Source organism: Parambassis ranga, chromosome 22, assembly GCF_900634625.1.
Source record: "Parambassis ranga chromosome 22, fParRan2.1, whole genome shotgun sequence".
Classification (NCBI taxonomy): domain Eukaryota; kingdom Metazoa; phylum Chordata; class Actinopteri; family Ambassidae; genus Parambassis; species Parambassis ranga.
Genome location: NC_041042.1, coordinates 9,470,295 through 9,487,556, shown reverse-complemented (window position 1 = coordinate 9,487,556; position 17,262 = coordinate 9,470,295). Strand labels below are relative to the sequence as shown.

At 42.4% G+C, this 17,262-nt stretch overlaps 1 protein-coding gene across 3 annotated transcripts in view; it reads right to left on the bottom strand.

Moving 5' to 3' along the window:
- tiam2a (TIAM Rac1 associated GEF 2a) overlaps positions 1-17,262 on the bottom strand; it is a 79,119-nt gene that overhangs the window by 59,445 nt on the left and 2,412 nt on the right. For 2 of the 3 annotated variants that reach the window (XM_028395216.1, XM_028395218.1), the window contains exon 1: positions 1,804-2,016. The exons of the other annotated variant lie outside the window; for it this stretch is intronic. The gene's annotated coding sequence lies outside the window, so the exon portion shown is untranslated. Of the gene's footprint in view, positions 1-1,803; positions 2,017-17,262 lie in introns of those variants that run through there. 3 annotated transcript variants of the gene reach the window in all.

Here is a 17,262-nt window from a genome sequence, read left to right as displayed (position 1 = left end):
TAAGGAGAACTGCCTGGTGAACATTCCCGCTCAGACACAGAGCATCAAAGCAGCAAAGACAAGAGCAGTCAACAGTTAAAACAGTTGTTCTTTATGTAACTCTGCAAAGTCACACACAGTGTGTCAACTGACTTCAAAACGGCTTCACGGGGAAGCTTGGTGGTAATCATGTCACAGCATCGCAATGTAACCGAGCCCTTCAACTTAAATTAGATGAGCCTATGAAGCAACTCTGCATCTCACTTTTAGTCACTGGTAAACAACTCTGACAAGTTCCTGCCAGCTTTGAAAAGCATAACTAGCAACTCATGTCACGAAAGCTAAAAGCGTGAACTAGCAAAACAATCACGCTTTCCACTAAAAGGAAACCATGGGTCACACTCAATCAGAATCAGCCGAGACCCCCTTTCCAATCCAGGGAAAAACAGAATAGTAAAAACATAATGTTCCTTGTGGCTGAGGATTTCTTTGCCACAAAAATGTGAGCCGCAAAGGCCAAAATATGCACATGGTGCTTCTGACCCGGTCACTTCCTACTGATCTCCGACCAAAACAAACACAAAAAAGGGTGCACACATGAGAACAACAGCAATTATGCAAGTTAATAATTATTTCTATATAGTCCATTAAACAGGCAGTATAAACTGAACACACAGCGCGTTTCCCCTGCAGAAAAATAAACACATCTTGTCTCTTGCTCTCATGCTGGGCCGAGTCTAATTCCTGGATAAAACCAAAAACAACTTAAATAAATCATTTACACTTACAGCACATTCACTTATCTAATCAATCTTTCAATAATCATTACTCACTAATCACTGTTCACATATCACACCAAGATACAGCTGCCAGAATACTGGACAGCCACCAGAGAGATCAATGAACAACACAGGCAGCCTCTTAAAGTCAAACATTAGCCAGTGTTTTTATTATTATTACAAGCCTCCTCAGCAGCGTGCAAAGGTAGCAGGACAGTCAGCCTGACACCTTCCTGTGTGGGTTTCCATGACAGAAGGTCGACCATGCCAAAAGGCACACCAGGCCCTTCCTCCTGATCCATATAATTATTTGCTGTGGGCTGGCCCTCCACTCCAGGGGTCCACAAGGGCCCTTTTTTGTTGCCTCTGTATGTGGTTTTAGAGAGCCCTTCCTCCCCAGCACACGGCCAAACAACAATACAGGTGGAGGGTAAATCACATCCAAACACAGCATCTGAACGTAACCCAGCATTTAGTGGAATGACCGGTGCTCCCAATATATCGGTCCATAAATCAAAGGGACAATAAGTCAATGTCTGTTGACAAAACTGTGGGCAGCACAATCTATTGTCAGTGACACCCCAAATACCTTTGGTATTAGTTTTGATTCAAGGCTGAACACAAAAGCAAACAATTAAATTGATTTATCACACCAAATTATACGATGATGATTATATAATGATTTTTGGATTTGAATAAACTGAACAACAGTTTTAATATCTCATTCTCTGATAAACAATAGTTTTTCCTCACAGTGATCCATCATGCGCTTCTACAATCAAACATCTTTCCTATCAAACAATTGGAATCAGCAGACAAGCGCGTGTTTTTAAAAGACTTCAGTCACAGCTGTTACAGTGAGCCAATCGGCAGCCTGTACCGAAACAGATACAAACAACCAGAAAACAACCTCCACAAACTTTTCTTTCACTGAAACACAGCGTGTGCATTAAGTCAAATGAAAGATGCGCTTTAAAAATGCGCACGGATGAACGAACTGATTCACAAGCAGCGTGACTGTGGAATAAGTTCGCTTACAACTTACCGGTTAATGTTTGCCTCCGAGGAACATATTTCCCGCGATATTCACATGGTTTTCTCTTAGGACGCTCTAAATAACGCGGTTGCATTTGTTTAAAAAGACGTATAAAGTCGGCTTTTTTTGGAGGGGGGGGGGGGAACCGAGGAGTTCTCCGTTTCCAGACCGAACGATCCTGGGACGGAGCGCCAAGAGACTGCGGACTCCTCCCAGACAATGTGGGGTTAAACTCCTCCTCCTCGCGGACACTGGAGGGGAGGGAGGGGGAGGGGGTGTGCTTCACTACAACATGGAGTATACCTGCTGATAAAGGACATCATAAAACATAGTATATCGTTGGGTTTCCAAACAATGGCTCGCGGACATTTTTTGGTCCCTCTAATGGAGAAATCAGGGTCCTTAGTGAAATTCAGTACAGTTTAGGTGCAGCATATTTTGACCTAATTTAAAAATGAAACACCATTTTCTGTGTGTTTATTCATCAGCCTCCTCTGCTGAATTCATCTCTAAAGACACACATTTAAAAAGTTATTGTCTTTGGATGAAATTGGGTAGACCTATTAGACAGGTCTCTGTACATGTGTCAACATGTCCTGCAGAGAGGAGCCCACTCATTTTGCAAAAAGCCAAAGTAATAAGCTCTATGATTTATCTACCACTGTAGGATTACATTACGACATCCTTTTACACCAAAGGTTTCCTGTCCTTTGCATATTTTGCATAACGCTAACAACACTGTCTGATCAATGAACTGATAAGCAGAGTGATGGGAAACAGGTTTGGTTTCTTCAAACAATGAAACAATGGTCACTGCTTCTCTGTCTAACATTTATTCCTCCTTTTTATTTTCAGTCAGTCGTTGCTGGTCCAAATGCCTCGGCACTGATTGTGCGTCGCTTACTTCAGTCTTCCTGTAAATCTTTCTGTTTCGTAATGTGGCTCTTTGGCCAGGTATGTCAGCTCACGCCAGACTCATCCAATCTGCATATCAGCCGCTTTACAGCTGCCACAATGATGATTCCTATCTCTCCTCTGCCCATTGAAGCAGCAGATACAGTGAGGCTCTGCTCCTTTTATCACAGGATCTGTCTACACGACATGCAGCCTTTCATCCCCGTTGGCTGAATATAGCCAAGGGAATTTTTCATTTTCAGTTAGCTAAACTATTGTTTTGAAATCAACATTTCTTATTATGCATCTTCAGGGGAATTAGGGGAAGCAATGCAAATGGAGAGGTGATGAATCTAAAACTACTGATATTTAAAGTCTTTCTGATCTGCTGAGGGAATGCCATCAGACATAGAGATGTGGGGTGTGTTCTGTCCAAAGAGGGTCTCTGTGTAGCCTTTCAGAGGTTCTGGTCACGCATTAAACATCAGTGACACACTGCAGTCGCTCAGCCCTCTACGGCCCTCACACAGTCCTGACCTGGCGCTTCCCATGCACTCGCAGAGGAACGAGCATGACCAATGAAATGAAATATTGGTCCAGTCAGTTTATGCCTTTATAACACAATAGGAAGCAGAAAAACAGTAAGCTCAGTCAATTTTTTTTCTGCTGATACAAAGAAAATGTTATACAGACAGGCAGACAGGTATGGCCTTCAAAGTATACAGACAGTCGTGGACTTATCAACACTTCAGCACCTTTTCCTTCTCCTAAATGAGGCTTCTCAACACCCCCAGTTCTGCCATTACGACTGTCACCACTTTGTTCTGCCATTATGGCTGCTCTAATAGGGTCGTCACAGGCAATGCATGTCTATGTGGGTGTGTTTCCTCGTAAGTGAGAGAAGAGGAGGGAGGGTCGAGGATCCCCTGCCGAGTGATTTTCTCACCCTTCTCATTGCTGCCCACTTTGCAGGATGTGATCTGACCATTATTACCACTGTATGAGTTGCTGAGCTGTGAGGGCTGGCCTGTTCAGTGCTCACATGTAATTACCATGCTCATTTGTGTTGCAGAACTTAATGGCTCGCTGCCGCAGGGAGAAAATTCTCATATGGTTTTCTTGTGTGAAAGGTTACCTATAGGAGTGAAAATGGTTGGATGGAGACACAAACACAACGAGGGAGCTCCTATAAGGTGTGTGTGAGACAAACAAAAGGAGGGCTATAATCAGGCCACACCCTGAACTTACTTCTTTCATTTCTAAATATGGCAGTCAAAAAAAAGAGCACAAAGAGGCCACTGCCTCAGCTCACACAATAGACAAAAGAAATCTTTACGCAGAAAAGGCGATAAAAGGGCATGGGTAAAGATAAGGTATGAAAAAGCCAGGCTATTGTGGAAAGGCTTTTAATTGAACATGACAGGTCTGATCCTAGTGATAGCTCGCAGACTCCTGAGGGCCTAACTAATGAGAAATCAATGACGACAACGAGTGAACTGGGTGTCACAGCAGGCAACCTCTCACGCCAGCGTTATTCAGGTCAGACAGAGCACTTAAAGCTTCTGATTTACATGTCATTTCTTCATCTTTCTTCCTCCTGTCGTACATGGATTTAACAGCACCAGTTTCATTTTATGCAGAAATAAATCCCTGAGCTACAGATGATGGCTGATGGTGAAGGCAGAGTGTCTGGCATCTGCTATCAGGGTATATATACACCTGTATGGATGCACTGGTGTGGGAAACTACATATGTGATAGATTTGCCCCCACCCGTTGCATCATCTGTCTGTTTGACTGCTACATGGGCATGTTATTACTGAGTAGAGAGGGAGAGCAACAGAGAGCAGGGAGGGGAGGCTGGATGTGCCTGAGCTGTTGATTAGTTGAGGGTGAGGTGAAGAAACTATCACGAAGGTGTGACAGAGTGATGGGTTAAATGAGTCTTTTGTGTGTGTGTCTGTGTGAGCAGAGAAGACTGAGATGTCCAATAGATGCGTAGGAGGACGGGACTGTAAAGTCCACACAAGGTGGAAAAATGCACCACAAGGCCAGCGTGTTATTGTTGTTAATCCAAAATAATAACTGCATAAAAAACATTTCAGAGTGTAGAGCATGTTTATGTAGAACTGACCCTTGTGTGAAAGCCTGGCAGTGTTGTTAGGGATGTCCACACCTTAAACAGGGATTATTAAACACCATCATCAATCTGTCACCCTGCTAATCCCAAACAAGTTACGAGCAGATGATTGAAGATGTAGGTGTCGTGATTGAAGACCTGTTCCTGACAAAAACAGGTGCTTAAGAAGGTAAAAACAAGAGGAAAAAAAGGAGTCAAAATTCATTCATTTATTTCCCGAAATGTTTGCTTTAAGTAAGCAGTAGCTGGCTTTGGCAGCAGCCTATACACAGGTCAGCATAAGGACCAAGTGACAACCTACAGGGCTGAAGCCCATGCTGACGTTAAAAACCACAGTTCATCCTGGAATAATTAAAGATAGGGTAGGAGATTTCATTCTGATGCACTTTTTGTTCCAACAATCCGATAGCAACCAATTAGTTCGGCAGTTTCGCTTTAAAATGAAGAATATGAATCATCTGTGGAAGCTATAAAGCCCTAAAAACATCAGCCAATCCTGCGAGGTGCACCTGCGCGGAGTATTGGCTGGTTGGCTGCCCTCTTCCTGCTCTGCGTGTACCAGAGAGGTACATGCATGATGGCCGAAGTCACAGACTGGTTGGAGGGCGTGGCTTCGGGGTGAGCTCCGAGAGAAAGGGGCGTGTGTTTACTTTCAAAATCTGGCTGACTCTCACTGAGTTTTCAAAATCTCCTACCCTACCTTTAAGAGCATAGGAACACTGTACATTTCCAGATGACTGCCATGACCAAATAGATAGGAGAAGAACCCCTTTAATTCATTTGTGGGAATCTTTGATATCAGACTGTGACATAGACGTGTGAGGTTTGGTATTAACGATCAGGAAGACCTTTTTACAGCAAAGTTTGGCGAAGTGTTAGAGTATGTGGGAACTCAGAGTCCAACTCCCTGAAATAGACCTAGTAGACCTAGACTCATTGTTGTGGATGTATTATGGATTTGCTATATATTTCATATGATCTGTATCTGCACTGTACTGGACTGTTGGCGGGGACATAGACTGACTGGTAAAAACACTGCTTCCCTATGATGACACTGTTTATGTAATCTTGTGAGCTTTAATGTAAGCTTTTTTTGGCACAATACAATTTAACGCTTTGTGCTAAACGCCTACAAGTACCATCAGACAAGAATAAATTGTAACCCTGGAATCAGTTTTCCATTCATTTCCATTCATTGAGCCTCTTCTGAAGAGACATTTGGTTGGGTACTTGAAGCACACTCAACTTCATTCACACACAGCAAGATTGCATTTATTATGGGAAAACAAGTCGTAGTGGGGAAAGAAGCAGGATACATGTTGATATGTGAGTGGTATAGCCCAATAGCTGGCCCTCTTATATAAGCTTTGAGGGTACACAGGAACATCTGCTGTGTGAAATCTGTCTACAGTGCTACACGAGGAAAACACAGCAGAAAACAACATCCTTCATCCCTTTAAGCCTCTGTGTTTTATCTGCACCGAATTCTTTTTACCAATTCCTCTCAGGCAGCGTTCACCACCACCTACATCAGCTCAAAAACATGCAGCTGCCTGGATCTTCTTTCTGGCTATAACAGCGAGTGACTATGCAGGAAAATTGCTTGCCCTGAAATACCGTGTTTGTCCTCCCATCAGGCTGTGTAGTCTGGCACTGTTTCATGTCCAAACATGGAGAAAGGAAATATGACTCTCGATGGAGGGCTCAAGGTGCAGCAGACCTCCTTTTTTTAAAAAAAAAAAACATGTGTCTGTTTTTACATTTCTGTTAATTGAATGTAGGGCAGATTTGACAATGACAAAGCTGAGTGCATGTAAGTAGCTAAATATATCCCACATGAGAGAGAAAAGGATATAAATGATTGAGAGACTGCAGGGAGATTACTTTATGAAAGAAAGATCAGGACTGGACAAGCCTTGTCTTTTATAGACTCAATGAAAGAGAATAAGGAAACAGTCTGTGTCTCTGGGCTGGCGTGACAGTTTAAGCTGCTTTAAATCTCTTCACTTCTGATGGTCGAATGACTGCAACCACCAGCCCTACACCCAGAGACCAGAGGAGGGGAATCCAGAGCAAACACAGGGACATTTGATTGAGTTATCATACGCTATCCGAGTAACATATCACAAGCCAACAAACATACCTTCAAAAATCAAAAGTCCTATTCAACAACAAACAGGAAAGGCTGATTCCAATGAGACAAATGCAATCATTCACTCTGAAGAGTAATGCAATTTGTACTAGGCTGTACTGAGGCTAAATCCTGCTCATTTGAATCCAATAAGAGCAACAGAACACAAGCCAGACACAAACAACTCGGAGCATAAAGTCTGAGAATGAATCATTATTACAACAACCACAAGATGACTCTGTCACCAATTAATGAAGGTTGTGACTAACCCTTAAAGCCATCTAAAGCGTTAGATTGCTCCATTAGAACTGATTGTCCCTCTGTCGAGCCCGGTAAGGTGACGTTCCCACACCCATCACCTCCTCGCTCCCCTGCTGAGAAACACTTTCACACTCATGTGAAGGGAGCAGAGCACAGGGCTGTAAAATTGCCCTGTTAAAATTCACTTTCTTAATTAGAAACACACTCACACACACTCCGCTCTGCTCAAAATCACCACCTACCAGAAGGATTCAGAGAAACAGAAAGAATCAAATCAGAGCTGTGTGATTGTCTTGTCTGGTAGCTCAGGGTTATAAACAAAGTAGAAATTGAATGACCTAGATCTAATGGAAAGCTGATACTTTCCCCCATACTACACGGGCTGGTTTGTTTACAGACCTTGTGGAGGCACACATGGCAACGATGGATTAACTTTTTGTGCTTATAAGCGTACACATCCAAGTGTGTGTTTCTGTTTCAGGCCCAGGATTGTTTTTTTTATGTTTCCTTGGGGATAAACTTCAGTTAGTTCCAATGAGAAATCTGGTAACTGCAGAAGAAAAAAAAATCACTGTGCTAAAAGGAGTTTCTGTTAGCTACACAATAATTACACCTTTTCTAATTGACTGTTACTAAACCCCTCCCCTACACAAAGATTATCCAATTGTAGCTTAGTAACAGAGACAGAAAGCAGGTCCGTCAAGCTTCTGATTTCCCACAATATTCCAGTGTGAATAGAGCTGAGAGAGTTTAAAGAGTATAGTTATTAATATAATATTTACATTAACAGAGTAGAGGAATGTCACACACCTGCATGTTCCACCCGCAGATATCAATGTAAAGTAAAAAAAAAAACTCTGTGATTCTGTTTGAGCGGGGCTATAAATCACATGATCAAATGTGATATTCTCTACATATTACCAATGAGCCTATTACAAAACATGTTGACCATGAACAATTGTGTGTGGTCACATGGGAGATCTATGTGAACATAAAAACAACACATTTCCATTTTGTAGCAGCAGGTCTCCCAAGGTGTGTGTGTGTCTTCTCTTGAGCAGGCCTCTCTGTGTGTTTACCTATTAGCCTGTAACAGCTAATGGATGTGTGCTCATGAGACTTTTCATTTAGGCTGTGAAATCGGATTAGTTCTCCTGTTTGCTGTGGGGTGTGCGTGTGTGTGTATGTGTGTATCCATGCACATTTGCATGTGTGTTTAATTTGGCAGAAAGTGAGGGCGTTTACACCTCTTTTGAAACGGCAGATGATCCTGTCTAAAATCTACTACAGTCATGTTTTGTAAGTGTGCAGTATATGATATAAAGTTATGTATTCCCATTCCAAACATGCCCTCTTGAGCTGCTGTTAAAAATCCTGAACTGTGTCTAACAGGATATTGAAGCTTTCTATAAGAGGGAAAGGCTTCAGGTCTTAGGGGGACACACAGGAGATCCCAGACAGGTTTAATGTTGTTTAGACCTGCTGATTTGGTAGGTCATGGGAACCATCCCGGTTCAACTGTGTGTATGTGGGCATAATTTTGTTAAAAAGGACCATATACAAAACTAAAGATGGATTACTAAATGGGTAAAGTGAACAACTGATGTGTAGTCCTAAAAAAATCCCAGACAGCCTACGCTCTATTGATGAAAAATGTTTTATGTCAGTTTTATGACTAAACCTTTTATTGCATTTCACCAAATTATGGGTCCAATGAATGACAGGACCTTTCTGTTTTCATACAGATGAGAAGACTGAACTGAAACTTTTCCAAATATAAACTGTGGTTATATCACCCTAATACAAATATGTAAAAATGCATTAATCCACATCCAATGTAATATAAACCACAACTTATTAAACATCTTTTACAGCCGACACTCACCACTAATTGGTACATCAAGCGCTTCATCGTTATAACTGACCCTATATTTATGATCAAAGTTATCCATAATGTTTCTGTTTTTTGTCCAACCTGTGCAGCCATGACTACAAGAGGCTTGTGATGCCCATGTTTTAATGAAGCAGCCTTTAGCTGGTGCATGTGAAGTCAGACCCTCAGATGCAACAGTCTAGCCCTGTATTGTCTGATCAGACCTCACCCACACTTCCCCAACACTCGAGATGAGTGCCAGATTCATGTTTCTCATTTTCTCCCTGGTGTCCCATGTGACAACGCAATGTGTGTGTGTGTGTCGAGGGGGAATAATAAGGTGGGTGAAGGCCAGTATGAGTTGGCAGAGGAGCACGCTGTCTGCTTACTCATTAGAAACAACAAATCCCTCCTTCAGACTGTCAGAGCCTGTGCATCAGCCTCCTGACCCCCTCCATCAAGGCTGTCAGTGGCTGCTCTGAATTTAGATTCCAGTTAAAGTTTGGTTTCAATTGTACTTTGCAGTTCTGTTTAAGTCCCCTCTCTGACTCACGCTAAACTTCATTTGTGTGTACATTGTGTCAGACTGTGTTATACTGTGCAGATGCTGTTCTTACTGCTTGACGTCAGCGCTCGTTACAAACTCATCCAGTTTCTGGTTGTTTTCTTTTTCATAACATATACTGAGCTGAGAGATCAAAGCGAACGTAATGCTGTTCAGAGTAACAAAAATCCGACATTTTGACAATGGAAAGATTATGTTTTCAATAACAAAGAAATTAAAACTTAAACAAAAATAAATAAAATCTGATTCCTTTCATATAACTATGTAAATATATTCAGGAAGTCAGACAGTGGTAAAGAACACAAGACACCAGAACAAGAGGCTATTTACTTAAAGTTATTTCAAAGATATTTATTCTCCTTGACACCGCCTATGGCATGTTTTTGAACCTCACTTTCCAGACACATCCAAACAGAGAATCTTATGTGACCCGATCTGTCAGAGGTCTCCTGGGCCGCGCCTCCATAACACTACCCTTACAAACATAAAAATACATGGCAGAACAAAGGGTGTGTATAGCACATTTCAAGGGCTAATTTCAACCAATAACCATGAACCACATGAATATGCATCTATTAAGGAAAATTAAATGTGATTAAAAATAATGTTTGGTGTGTATGTGTATATTACCATGGAAAACTGCACCAGTCTATTTTTAGTTGAAAAATAAGACCCTTGACATTCGCTCATTACAAATTCTGCTTTTCCATTTTAACAGGTAAGAAGGCTCAGTAACTGGTTATGCCCTTCTAAAAGGGTGCATATATTAAATCTGAATTCTCTCAGTTTGAAGGGTAATTCACTGCTCCCGTGTAGCCTCCCTGACATTTTTAAACTGCATTTTTAGTTAGTTTTGTGATCCAGGCAGCTCCCACTGAGAGGCTCTGTTACCAGGGAATCTGACCAGACTGTGACACACTCCACTGGGGACAAGAAAAAAGATAGGCTAAGAGGGGAGAGGGGGTAGAGCCGAGATAGATAGAGGGGCAGAGAGGTAAAATGAGACGCACAGAATGAAAAGGGATAAGTGGGGGAAGTGGAGCCAAAGAATAATGAAGGTAAAAGGGAGAAGAGTCCAATCAGAGAGAGACAGAGGGTAGAGGGGAGATGTAGAATGGGATGGGATGATATAAGCCGTGCAGCATCAGCGCTCCTCTGCTCATCACTCACTTGTCATTTCATTTGCAGACTCTGTGGTGCAAGGCATGTAGTTTTTTTTATCATATCAGAGGATGACAAATGTCTTCCAATTTAAAAGAAAGAGATGTTACAAATGATGAGATGAAAATTTGATTGATGAAATTTTTCCACGGACATCACTGATTTTATTAATAATTTGCATTATCTGAAGAAAAGCTCATTTGCTTCTGAAAAGTTTCTGTATTGCTGAAATCAGAACTGAATTCACTGAAAAGGGCTGAAGAAAATCTGAAAGAGTCTAAAGTACATTTACTTTTTATTGCAGAGGGTCTTACAAAAGTTGCAGAGGCACCTGCACAGGCTCCCATGCCTTCCATGCTGTCAAGCTTATAGCAGACTTTTCCACACGACCCAAATGGAAATGAACCCAAAATCAATACCACAGCCTGTTGCCATGTTGCCGTGAAGTGGACCCTTCTATGCAACCCAAGAAGCACACAGCACAGATGCTGGAGCAACCACTGCAGTACCCACAGAGGTTCCTGCAATAGGCTCTTGCAATAGATGTTTTTGCAATACTTCAGTAGGCTCCTATGGTACCCACAGAGGAAGCTCTCTCTGCCTTCTGCAGTAACACCTGCTCACCCTGGCATGAGTCACACAGTGCCTGCTGAAGTCCACTTTGGGCAGTGCAGCATGCCTTTAACCATGGCTTGCAAAGCGGGAGTCCCTGCCACACAACCCAACCAGGTGGACCAAAAACCTCAATGGTAGCTTACTACAGTTCCAAAACCACAGCCTACAGCACAGTGTGGACATTTAATCCTACATCTCCTCCATCCAGTTACACACCCAGTTGTCCCACTGATCATCATCTTGAGTCTCCCAAGATGATGTACCTCATTTCTATATGCTAAAATTGTACATATAGATAAATATACTACATATCTAATGAAGCAAACTACTGATCATTTTGTCATGGTAATCCACCTGCTTAGTTACCACTATCTGTCCAAAAGTTAAACAGGAAAGAAAAGGAAAACATTTCCTCAACGTCGTCTCTAGGTCATGAACCTCTGAACCCTGAGCGCACACACTTGCTCAGTTTCACACACACTGTTGTGACATCTGCTGCGGATAGGAACGGTCACACTGCAATCTCTGCTGGGGCTGGCCGTCACAGATGTTCTCAGCGAGGTCCTCAGTCTTATCCCTCTACCCATGGGAGAGTTCAGACCGGCAGTCCGGTGAGACACTGAGACAGGAAATCTGTTCTTTTTCTATTTAACAGGCCAGTGAATCTATAGTTACAGACACACAACAACACACACGTCAAACCTTATAGCTATTGAACTGCATTGAAACAGACAAAAGAGACTCCTTCTAGAGTGTGTGCTTAAACGTACTTTTTGTAGACATAGGCGTCTATTTGCTGCTTTCTGTGTGTCTGATCAGTAGGAAGAGGCAGATGCATGTGTGAAAGAGATAGTATAGGCGTCGAGATAAAAAATGGAAATAATTGTGTGTATCTGCTTGTGTGTGTGTGTGTAACAGCCTGGAAATCCCTGATGCCTGCTGGTCATTAATAAACATGATCATGAATGTTTAATCCCTATCAGTGGGGTGGCATGGGAACCCTCATGGGTGATATTGACAAAGTCGCACACACGACTACATGCACGCACTTGACAGATTGGAAGAGCGGCAGGAGGGAGGTTTGAAGTGCACAAGACAGGGTTAACTACACATGAGAGGGCCATTTGGCTCTGTTTATAGGGAGAATTTTTTACACACAATCTGTCAATAAATCTTAATATAAAGAGCTTTTATATGTATAAAGTTTGCAGCTATGAAGGTCCTATTCATGACAAATATGTACGGTAAACACACATTTACAGTCATGGCAGCTGGGGTTAATGAAACAAGAATATACTGTGGATAATAATCAAGGGTAAAAAACTGTCCCATATTTCAGGGGTGAGCATCTTTACTAATGGCGTAATGTATTTTTCTGCACATGAAATAAAAAAGATATCAGGGATCACCATTCTGACAGTTGAATTTCCCAGAAGCCAACCTCTGTAAAGAGGCAGTGTTCATATATGTGCTCCATTATAATATATTATATAGGACTGCTAAAAAATAAATGCTACATTTACATCAAAAATTTAAATAATGATATCAATGCATCCAGCTAATGCTTTTTTAGGTTTAGCTACCAGCCTGAACTTGAGTCCTCTAAGGAACACCAGTAAAGTGCAGCTACGGGAAAAGCCTAATTTACCCTCCCTCCCTTTAAACTGCGCGAGTCTCAGACATAACATTCACCACCACTGGTAAATTCTTAACCTGTATGCTCAACTAGAAAAAAAAGTGTCAGATCTGATACAGTCTCAAATTCTTGGCAGATGAATTTAAAGCCCAGCTCTATGTCCTGACAACAGGAGGTTAATAAGAGGATGTAGGATTTTTAATTTGCTTCTTCAAATCTTATAAAAATGTGTTGTAAGCTTTATGCAAATGTTGGCATCTTCAGTAAAGCCCCAAGCTGTTTACCCTATCTAACATTTGCTTGTAAGTAGTAAACACAACTCCTATGCTTCCACAAAAGACACCCCTGGGTTTGATCACTCCACCTTGATCTTTACAAATCTGTCAGCTTCATCTTCTCCCCATCCCCTCCCTGCTGCATGATTCTGGTGAGTCAGGAATTTCCTATCTTTTCCATTTGACACCGGCTGCTTCGTCTCTTGTGCACAATACTGAGTGACGCCTCCGACTCTCAGGAGGGAATCTGCTTCTTACTACCGTAAACAAACAGGCAGACATCCAGGAGGCCTTCGGGGCTAATTACCAGCTAGCTGCTGCTAACTAACAGCGCAAAAGGGGAAGCAAGGTAGGGGCAAGCAAACAGTGACTCTATTTGTTCATGTGTGGGCAGGTAGATACACACACACACTCACTAGCCGCCTTCCTTAATGGAAACAATGAGGCTTGTTTTGGCGGTTGATGAAGCAGGTGTCACATCTGCAGGAAGAAGCTGAGTCAGTCTTTAATAACCAGCTTTTATGAGGTCTCCTTTTACAAACGATGACAGACAAGTGAAAGGAGGCGACACAGACTGTATGAGAATAAAAGCGGCCTATTAAGGCTGTACGAGTGTGTGTTGAGGTTTTATCACACACCTTCTGTTGCTCTGCAAGAATGAGCAGAGGCTCCATAATCAGAAAATTGATGTAAATGCTGTGGGAGGCGATGTGTGTGTGTGTGTGTGTGTGTGTCCTCAGCCGCAATGTGTTAATGTGCCCACTCTCTTGAGAGCAACGCTGATGTAAGACTGACAGCGAGAGGCTTCAGCCAGTACCTGCCTGTCTTTCCTGATACATTTCATGTCTCCAAATTTCCCTCATTTTCTGAGCACAATGTGCTGCGCTGTCAAACAGCTCGCCCCGCTTGCTCAGCATCTTAGCTCACCTCCCTGCATATCTCCCCTCCCACCCCTGTCCCCCCAAACACACACACACACACACTCCTTGTTTGTGTTGGCAGATTTAATAACCTCCCCTGTCGCCCAGATTACACACAAAGCCCGTAACTTGTGAATCACAGCCGGACAAAAAAAAAAACATCAAGAAAGGTGTTTGTTGCTTGTGATTGTCTCCTTAACAAGTTCTTTCATTTTCCCATGCACCGCCCTGTATCTCCAACCTTTCACCTCCCACACACCACAATAAGCTTAGGCGATTGGAGATGAGAAGCAGAAGCGTGAACGGGACTCATGTAATGGCCAGATAGTCATATGTAAACAGATGCTGTATGTTTACTGATATTTGTGTTTTGGAACAGGGCCACTCACTAACAGGAAAGATTAGCCACTAACAATGTGAACAGAGTCAACAGCTGCAGACATCAGTCCTAGAATGTCAGTGTAACGTGTCTCTGCCTTTGTAAACCATGTTTACACTGATGGGTTTTCTACTGGTCACACACAGTTAGTTATGTGTGTAGGAAAAGGTATTCAGTAACAGGCATGTGGACCACTGATAACACACACACACACACACACACACACATACACACACACACACACACACTCACACACTCACACACACCTCCTACATGCAAATACCCAGTGACTTGGCAAACACAGGCTGTCTCTCTCCCCGTGCTCCCGGCACGGCTTAAAAAAGAGAACACTTGCCACTGAATCTCTGTTTGCCCCAAGAAAGAAAGAAATGAAATATCTGCATGAAAGTCGAGGGAAAAATGAGACAAGTTGCTCTGTCGGGGGAACAATCGACGGCATTTTCTAGAATGTTTTGATGCTTTGAACCTCTTCTATTGCTCAGAAACACATGCATACTGTTAAAGCTTCACACACTAATGTGTATCATCAGAGTTAAGCATGCTGACGTATGCTAATTGGAACTGAATTGCAAATTCAGCTGGTATGTTAAGAAAGGTCACTGAGGTCATTAGGATCCATCCTCTAGGGAACATGAATGTCTGTACCCTTAAGTACAGAAAAAAAGCAGTCAGATTCATCATTCTGTCCATGTAAAAAAAAGAAAAAAAGAACAAAGGAGACTAAAAGATATCGAGTATATGCATTTGCAAGCCTATCACAAGATGAATTGTGCACAGCAGGTAACTTTTCTTTGAAGTTTGGTGACCAAGAATGTTAAACTTTTAAATATTCTGTATGCAGACTGTTGACAAAGGCCTTGTCCTTTGAAGGATGCAGCACCTGAACAGAGACCTAGCTATTTCTTTCTGCAATAAATCTGTGCCTTCCTCACACACACACACACACACACACACACACACTCTAAAGCCCTAACGTTTGGCATTAAAATTGGCCAGTACAGGTGTGCAAAGCACTGAATCCCCACAAAAAAACTCAGTCAGTGCAGCTCTGGCCTTTGTGAACTCACATTCTAGGACAGATGTGTGACCTTGCTCCTCTTTGTGTTAGATTTTTTGCAGCAGGGCGTGGCCTGCAGTTGTGCTGGACTGTGACAGGGTTAGTTCCTGGGTGAGGGGAACTTTGGACACCTCCCTGTCGAGGAGAGTCTGCTGGCCAAGATAACAGGGGAGCCAGGCTTCTTGAAAGCAGAAGGAAAGTTAGGCACACTCCTACATTGGTGAGTAATTACTGTGGCTGTGGAGTGTGAGCCGAGATATGGCATTCCTCTCCTGCATAACTAGGTAGACAGAAGATGGATGGCTCTGTGTTTTCTTTCACTCCAACCTGATCTCCATGGCTTGCAAAATTGTGTGAGTGGTAACACAAAGCAGACACTCCGCCTCTTTCTTTTTGGCACAGAGGTTGAATATGATATCTGGGTATCTGGCCATGGAAGATAGAGGCTGATTTTAGTCTAGTGGCCTAATCAATAGCTTTAATCAATTAAGAATGCAGCAACTGAGAAGCTGCAGAAAGCAGCCAAGTCTCACACTCATTCCATTTATCACACCACTCTTTGTATTGATCCTGGAAAGGTACGGAAAGAGGTATCTGATGAATTAATTTCAGTCAGGTGGCACTATGAAGATTTTGCAGAGATTTCTATCCTTAGGCTAAGCTTATTGTTCTTTCAAAAAAAGGTAATTTCATGTAGATATATATTTGCCAGTGGGCTGGTGAGAGAGTAGAGAACAGAAAGTAAGAGAGGTGAGCACTGCAGATTTTGAGCTGTCGCACTCAAAGAATCCTGTCTGCACTGTACACACAATGTCTGATACAACTGAGAGCTGCAGTGCCACACTGACCTCAAATGGCCAGACACGGTACTGCCACTACTGCTTCCGTAGCAGCAGGAGAGCAATATCCACATTTGTGCAGATGTAGCTCTAGTCTGTAATATTAATAACTACTGTGAAATGCTTCTTACAAGGTAAATCAGGCCTTGAAGTTGAGCCACTACAAGATTTTATGATTCCCCTATGTCACAGTAAAACCCATTTTACAAGCTAACATTCAGCACTCTTGTCTAATTGACTTCCTCACAGCAGGAAACTTCTCTGTATCTGACCTACAGTCAAAACCACACATTAGCACAGCCACTGGGACATAAACTAGCAGTGCATCATTATTACATGCTATAATAGTTTTCAATGAGTTACCCACGCTGGGGTAATCCTCAGCTAAAGGTCAGACTTGTTTTGGTCTGTTCCCATGGGCCAGGCCAGCATTTATATTGTAAAAACTGGCTGTTATGTGCAAATGTCTTGGCACTGGTAACACAATTAGACTAGCGTCAGGTGTGTGGCTATACTGGCTTTAAAGTCATATTCTAATCCATTCCAATCAGAATATAGATTTAATCATTTCCCTATTTAAACAATCTAAATTTGTGGTTTGCCCATTACCCCGCTACAGATAAATAACTAATAAAGAACTCTGGCCCTCCGCAGAGCGAGGATTTATTTTTATTGTTGTCTGTGGGAGCAAAAGCCAACTAC